General features: G+C 46.5%; 1 protein-coding gene across 1 annotated transcript in view; it reads right to left on the bottom strand.

Moving 5' to 3' along the window:
- Window positions 1-7500, bottom strand: part of LOC110503110 (zinc finger matrin-type protein 4-like) — an 80447-nt gene that overhangs the window by 69084 nt on the left and 3863 nt on the right. The window lies entirely within an intron of this gene.

The raw sequence follows: 7500 nt of genomic DNA, 5'->3' as shown, positions 1-7500 counted from the left end.
ATGTGTTTTTTGTGTATGTGTGTGTGATCGTGTGCGTGTTATTACTCTTATATACCCTCAGTATAACTTTATGTGAAATGACAGTGGAATGAGAAAGCATACAGTCAAATGCATACCAAGCACATTGGTGTTCTTCAATCTACACAGTAACACAAAGATGACGTGGCAGACTGATTTGATATGGCTAGAGAGAGAAGAGTGGCAATACGAGAGAGAGAGGAACAAAGTGTTACAGTGTGGGAGGGAGAGAGTCGAGAAGAAGGAGGGGAAAAAAGAGGAAGGTGGTAGAGAGAGAGGAGGGAAGTGGTGAGGGAGGGAACAGTTTTCACCCTGCACACCCTAACTGCCAAACAAACAAACCAAAACAAAGGCAAAGTCTTCTCATGCTTTGTTGATTTAAAAAAAGCCTTCGACTCAATTTGGCATGAGGGTCTGTAATACAAATTGATGGAAAGCGGTGTTGGGGGGAAAACATACGACATTATAAAATCCATGTACACAAACAACAAGTGTGAGGTTAAAATTGGCAAAAAACACACACATTTCTTCCCACACCCTCTTCAACATATATATCAACGAATTGGCGAGGGCACTAGAACAGTCTACAGCACCCGGCAGACTGTCTACCGTTTGTCAAATGTCTACTGTTTGCTGATGATCTGGTGCATCTGTCACCAACCAAAATAATTGTGTTCCAAAAAAGGTCCAGTCGCCAGAACCACAAACACAAATTCCATCTAGACACCGTTGGCCTAGAGCATACAAAAAACCATACATACCTTGGCCTAAACATCAGTGCCACAGGTAACTTCCACAAAGCTGTGAACGATCTGAGAGACAAGGAAAGAAGGGCCTTCTATGCCATCAAAGGAACATAAAATTTGACATACCAATTAGGATCTGGCTAAAAATACTTGAATCAGTTATAGAAGCCATTGTCCTTTATGGTTGTGAGGTCTGGGGCCCGCTCACCAAACAAGAATTCACAAAATAGTACAAACACCACATTGAGAGTATGCATGCAGAATTCTGCAAAAATATACTCAGCTTCCTGCCATCCAGGACCTCTATACCAGGCGGTGTCAGAGGAAGGCCCTAAAAAATGTCAAAGAATCCAGCCACCCTAGTCATAGACTGTTCTCTCTGCTACAGCATTGCAAGTGGTACCGGAGTGCCAAGTCTAGGTCCAAGAGGCTTCTACCCCCAAGCCATAAGACTCCTGAACATCTAATAAAATGGCTAGCCAGACTATTTGCATTGCTACTCTCTGTTGTTATCATCTATGCATAGTCCCTTTAATAACTCTACCTACATGTACATATTACCTCAACTAACCGGTGCCCCTGCATATTGACTCTGTACCGGTACCCTCCTCTATATAGTCTCGCTATTGTTATTTTACTGCTGCTCTTTAATGACTTGTTACTTTTATTTCTTATTCTTATGCATATTTTTTTAAACTCCATTGTTGGTAAAGGGATCTTAAGTAAGCATTTCACTGTAAGGTCTGTTGTATTCGGCGCATGTGACTAATTCAATTTGATTTGATTTGTACAACGTAAAACACCAAATAATGCATGCAGAGCAGAATTAGGCCGATACCCGCTAATTATAAAAATCCAGAAAATATACGCTAAAGTCTACAACCACCTAAAAGTAAGCGATTCCCAAACCTTCCAAAACAAATCCATCACCTACTGAGAGATTAACTTGAAGAAGAGCCCCCTAAGCAAGCTGGTCCTTGGGCTCTGTTCACAAACACAAACACACCCCACAGAGCCCCAGACAGCAACACATTTAGACCCAACCAAATAGTAAGAAAACAGAAAGATAATTACTACTAGAATTAACAAAAAAAAAAATGAGCAAAATAGAATGTTATTTGGCCCTAAACAGAGAATACACAGTGGCAGAATACCTGACCACTGTGACTGACCCAAACTTAAGGAAAGCTTTGACTATGTACAGACTCAGTGAGCATAGCCTTGCTATTGAGAAAGGCCGCTGTAGACAGACCTGCCTCTCAAGAGAAGACAGGCTATGTGCACACTGCCCACAAAATGAGGTTGAAACTGAGCTGCACTTCCTAACCTCCTGACAAATGTATGACCATATTAGAGACACATACTTCCCTCAGATTACACAGATCCACAAAGAATTCGAAAACAAACCTGATTTTGATAAACTTCCATATCTACTGGGTGAAATACCACAGTGTGCCAACACAGCAGCAATATTTGTGACCTGTTGCCACAAGAAAAGGGCAACCAGTGAAGAACAAACACCATTGTAAATACAAAACATATTTATGTTTATTTATTTTCCCGTCTGTACTTTAACCATTTGCACATTGTGTATATATATATACATAATATTACATTTGTAATGTCTTTATTCTTTTGGAACCTCTGTGAGTGTAATGTTTACTGTTAATTTTTATTGTTTATTTCACTTTGTATATTATCTACTTCACTTGCATTGGCAATGTTAACATATGTTTCCCATGCCAATAAAGCCCCTTGAATTGAATTCAATTGAGACAGGAGGAGAGAGGGAAAAGAAGAGATGGAGAAAGAATGATGTGGCAAAATGAAAAAGAGACACAGTGGTAGGAAGGTGAGAAAATGAGTGGGAGAGAAAGGGAGCAGAGTGCTAAGAAAGAAAATAATATAGTGAATGAGAGAGAGAGAGACTGATAAAGCAGGAGACTGGTAGAGAAGAGATTAATAGAGGAGCAAGAGAGTATGAGGTGTGTGCAGTGAGTGTGTGTGTGTACAGTGAGTGTGTGTACAGTGAGTGTATGTGCATCAAGTGTGTGTGCAGTGAGTGTATGCAGTGAGTGTGTGTACAGTGAGTGTGTGTGCAGTGAGTGTGTGTACAGTGAGTGTGTGTGCAGTGAGTGTGTGTGCAGTGAGTGTGTGTACAGTGAGTGTGTGTGCAGTGAGTGTGTGTACAGTAAGTGTGTGTGCAGTGAGTGTGTGTACAGTGAGTGTGTGTACAGTGAGTGTATGCAGTGAGTGTGTGTACAGTGAGTGTGTGTGTACAGTGAATGTGTGTACAGTGAGTGTGTGGACAGTGAGTGTGTGTGCAGTGAGTGTGTGTGTGTGTGCAGTGAGTGTGTGTGTGTGTGTGTGTGTGTGTGTGTGTGTGTGTGTGTGTGTGTGTGTGTGTGTGTGTGTGTGTGCAGTGAGTGTGTGTAGAGTGAGTGCGTGTGTGCAGTGAGTGTGTGTGCAGTGAGTGTGTGTGCAGTGAGTGTATGCAGTGAGTGTGTGTACAGTGAGTGTGTGTGCAGTGAGTGTGTGTGCAGTCAGTGTGTGTACAGTGAGTGTGTGTGCAGTGAGTGTGTGTACAGTGAGTGTGTGTCAGTGACTGTGTGTGCAGTGAGTGTGTGTGCAGTGAGTGTGTGTGCAGTGAGTGTGTGTACAATGAGAGTGTGTATAGTGAGTGTGTGTGCAGTGAGTGTGTGTGCAGTGAGTGTGTGTGTACAGCGAGTGTGTACAGTGTGTGTGTGTGCAGTGAGTGTGTGTGTACAGTGAGTGTGTGTACAGTGAGTGTATGCAGTGAGTGTGTGTACAGCGAGTGTGTGTACAGTGAGTGTGTGTGCAGTGAGTGTGTGTACGGTGAGTGTGTGTGCAGTGAGTGTGTGTGTACAGTGAATGTGTGTACAGTGAGTGTTTTGACAGTGAGTGTGTGTGCAGTGAGTGTGTGTGTGTGTGTGTGCAGTGAGTGTGTGTGCAGTGAGTGTGTGTACAGTGAGTGTGTGTGCAGTAAGTGTGTGTGCAGTGAGTGTATGCAGTGAGTGTGTGGACAGTGAGTGTGTGTGCAGTGAGTGTGTGTGCAGTGAGTGTCTGTACAGTGAGTGTGTGTGCAGTGAGTGTGTGTACAGTGAGTGTGTGTGCAGTGACTGTGTGTGCAGTGAGTGTGTGTGCGGTGAGTGTGTGTACAATGAGAGTGTGTATAGTGAGTGTGTGTGCAGTGAGTGTGTGTGCAGTGAGTGTGTGTGTACAGCGAGTGTGTACAGTGTGTGTGTGTGTGTGCAGTGAGTGTGTGGACAGTGAGTGTGTGTGCAGTGAGTGTGTGTGCAGTGAGTGTGTGTGGAGTGAGTGTGTGTACAGTGAGTTTGTGTGCAGTGAGTTGTGTGTACAGTGAGTGTGTGTGCAATGAGTGTGTGTACCCTGAGTGTGTGTGCAGTGAGTGTGTGTGTGTACAGCGAGTGTGTGTACAATGAGTGTGTGTGCGGTGAGTGTGTGTGTGTGTGTGTGTGTGAGTGTGTATAGTGAGTGTGTGTGCAGTGAGTGTGTGTGCAGTGAGTGTGTGTGTACAGCGAGTGTGTACAGTGTGTGTGTGTGTGCAGTGAGTGTGTGTACAGTGAGTGTATCTAGTGAGTGTGAGTACAGCGAGTGTGTGTGCAGTGAGTATGTGTACAGTGAGTGTGTGTGCAGTGAGTGTGTGTGTACAGTGAATGTGTGTACAGTGAGTGTGTGGACAGTGAGTATATGCAGTGAGTGTGTGTACAGTGAGTGTGTGTGCAGTGAGTGTGTGAGCAGTAAGTGTCTGTGGAGTGAGTGTGTGTACAGTGAGTTTGTGTGCAGTGAGTGTGTGTACAGTGAGTGTGTGTGCAGTGAGTGTGTGTACCCCGAGTGTGTGTGCAGTGAGTGTGTCTGTGTACAGCGAGTGTGTGTACAGCGAGTGTGTGTGCAGTGAGTGTGTGTGTGTGTGTGTGTGTGTGTGTGTGCAGTGAGTGTGTGTGCAGTGAGTGTGTGTGCAGTGAGTGTGTGTACCCCGAGTGTGTGTGCAGTGAGTGTGTGTGTGAACAGCGAGTGTGTGTACAGTGAGTGTGTGTGTGCAGTGAGTGTGTGTACAGTGAGTGTGTGTACAGTGAGTGTGTGTGCAGTGAGTGTGTGTGTACAGTAAGTTTGTGTGCAGTGAGTGTGTGTACAGTGAGTGTGTGTGCAGTGAATGTGTGTACCCCGAGTGTGTGTGCAGTGAGTGTGTCTGTGTACAGCGAGTGTGTGTACAGCGAGTGTGTGTGCAGTGAGTGTGTGTGTGTGTGTGTGTGTGTGTGTGTGCAGTGAGTGTGTGTGCAGTGAGTGTGTGTACCCCGAGTGTGTGTGCAGTGAGTGTGTGTGTGAACAGCGAGTGTGTGTACAGTGAGTGTGTGTGCAGTGAGTGTGTGTGTGTGTTTGTGTGTGTGTGTGTGCAGTGAGTGTGTGTGCAGTGAGTGTGTGTGTACCCCGAGTGTGTGTGCAGTGAGTGTGTGTGTGAACAGCGAGTGTGTGTACAGTGAGTGTGTGTGCAGTGAGTGTGTGTGTGTGTTTGTGTGTGTGTGTGCAGTGAGTGTGTGTGCAGTGAGTGTGTGTACAGTGAGTGTGTGTGCAGTGAGTGTGTGTGCAGTAAGTGTGTGTACAGCGAGTGTGTACAGTGAGTGTGTGTGTGTACAGTGAGTGTGTGTGCAGTGAGTGTGTGTGTGTACACTGAGTGTGTGTGCAGTGAGTGTGTGTGTGTACAGTGAGTTTGTGTGCAGTGAGTGTGTGTACAGTGAGTGTGTGTGCAGTGAGTGTGTGTACCCCGTGTGTGTGTGCAGTGAGTGTGTGTGTGAACAGCGAGTGTGTTTACAGTGAGTGTGTGTGCAGTGAGTGTGTGTGTGTGTGTGTGTGTGCAGTGAGTGTCTGTGCAGTGAGTGTGTGTGTAGTGAGTGTGTGTACAGTGAGTGTGTGTGCAGTGAGTGTGTGTGCAGTGAGTGTGTGTACAGTGAGTGTGTGTGCAGTGAGTGTGTGTGCAGTGAGTGTGTACAGTGAGTGTGTGTGCAGTGACTGTGTGTGCAGTGAGTGGGTGTGTGTGTGTGTGTGTACAGTGAGTGTGTGTGCAGTGAGTGTGTGTACAGTGAGTGTGTGTGCAGTGACTGTGTGTATAGTGAGTGTGTGTGCAGTGAGTGTGTGTGCAGTGAGTGTGTGTGTGTACAGCGAGTGTGTACAGTGTGTGTGTGTGTGTGCAGTGAGTGTGTGTACAGTGAGTGTGTGTGCAGTGAGTGTATGCAGTGAGTGTGTGTGCAGTGAGTGTGTGTGTGTGTGTGTGTGTGTGCAGTGAGTGTGTGTGCAGTGAGTGTGTGTACAGTGAGTGTGTGTGCAGTGAGTGTGTGTGTGTGTGTGTGTGTGCAGTGAGTGTGTGTACAATGGGAGTGTGTATAGTGAGTGTGTGTGCAGTGAGTGTGTGTGCAGTGAGTGTGTGTGTACAGCGAGTGTGTACAGTGTGTGTGTGTGTGTGCAGTGAGTGTGTGTACAGTGAGTGTATCCAGTGAGTGTGAGTACAGCGAGTGTGTGTGCAGTGAGTATGTGTACAGTGAGTGTGTGTGCAGTGAGTGTGTGTGTACAGTGAATGTGTGTACAGTGAGTGTGTGGACAGTGAGTGTGTGTGCAGTGAGTGTGTGTGTGTGCAGTGAGTGTGTGTGCAGTGAGTGTGTGTACAGTGAGTGTGTGTGCAGCGAGTTTGTGTGCAGTGAGTATATGCAGTGAGTGTGTGTACAGCGAGTGTGTGTACAGTGAGTGTGTGTGCAGTGAGTGTGTGAGCAGTGAGTGTCTGTGGAGTGAGTGTGTGTACAGTGAGTTTGTGTGCAGTGAGTGTGTGTACAGTGAGTGTGTGTGCAGTGAGTGTGTGTACCCCGAGTGTGTGTGCAGTGAGTGTGTGTGTGTACAGCGAGTGTGTGTACAGTGAGTGTGTGTGTGCAGTGAGTGTGTGTACAGTGAGTGTGTGTACAGTGAGTGTGTGTGCAGTGAGTGTGTGTGTACAGTAAGTTTGTGTGCAGTGAGTGTGTGTACAGTGAGTGTGTGTGCAGTGAATGTGTGTACCCCGAGTGTGTGTGCAGTGAGTGTGTGTGTGTACAGCGAGTGTGTGTACAGCGAGTGTGTGTGCAGTGAGTGTGTGTGTGTGTGTGTGTGTGTGTGTGTGTGTGTGTGTGTGCAGTGAGTGTGTGTGCAGTGAGTGTGTGTGCAGTGAGTGTGTGTACCCCGAGTGTGTGTGCAGTGAGTGTGTGTGTGAACAGCGAGTGTGTGTACAGTGAGTGTGTGTGCAGTGAGTGTGTGTGTGTTTGTGTGTGTGTGTGCAGTGAGTGTGTGTGCAGTGAGTGTGTGTACAGTGAGTGTGTGTGCAGTGAGTGTGTGTGCAGTAAGTGTGTGTACAGCGAGTGTGTACAGTGAGTGTGTGTGTGTACAGTGAGTGTGTGTGCAGTGAGTGTGTGTGTACACTGAGTGTGTGTGCAGTGAGTGTGTGTGTGTACAGTGAGTTTGTGTGCAGTGAGTGTGTGTACAGTGAGTGTGTGTGCAGTGAGTGTGTGTACCCCGAGTGTGTGTGCAGTGAGTGTGTGTGTGAACAGCGAGTGTGTTTACAGTGAGTGTGTGTGCAGTGAGTGTGTGTGTGTGTGTGTGTGTGTGTGTGTGTGTGTGTGTGTGTGTGTGTGTAGTGAGTGTCTGTGCAGTGAGTGTGTGTGTAGTGAGTGTGTGTAGA

Source organism: Oncorhynchus mykiss, chromosome 23 (genome assembly GCF_013265735.2).
Source record: "Oncorhynchus mykiss isolate Arlee chromosome 23, USDA_OmykA_1.1, whole genome shotgun sequence".
In the NCBI taxonomy this organism is placed as follows: Eukaryota; Metazoa; Chordata; class Actinopteri; order Salmoniformes; family Salmonidae; genus Oncorhynchus; species Oncorhynchus mykiss.
Note: the sequence above shows the minus strand (reverse complement) of the source record. Positions and strands in the feature narration are given on the sequence as shown.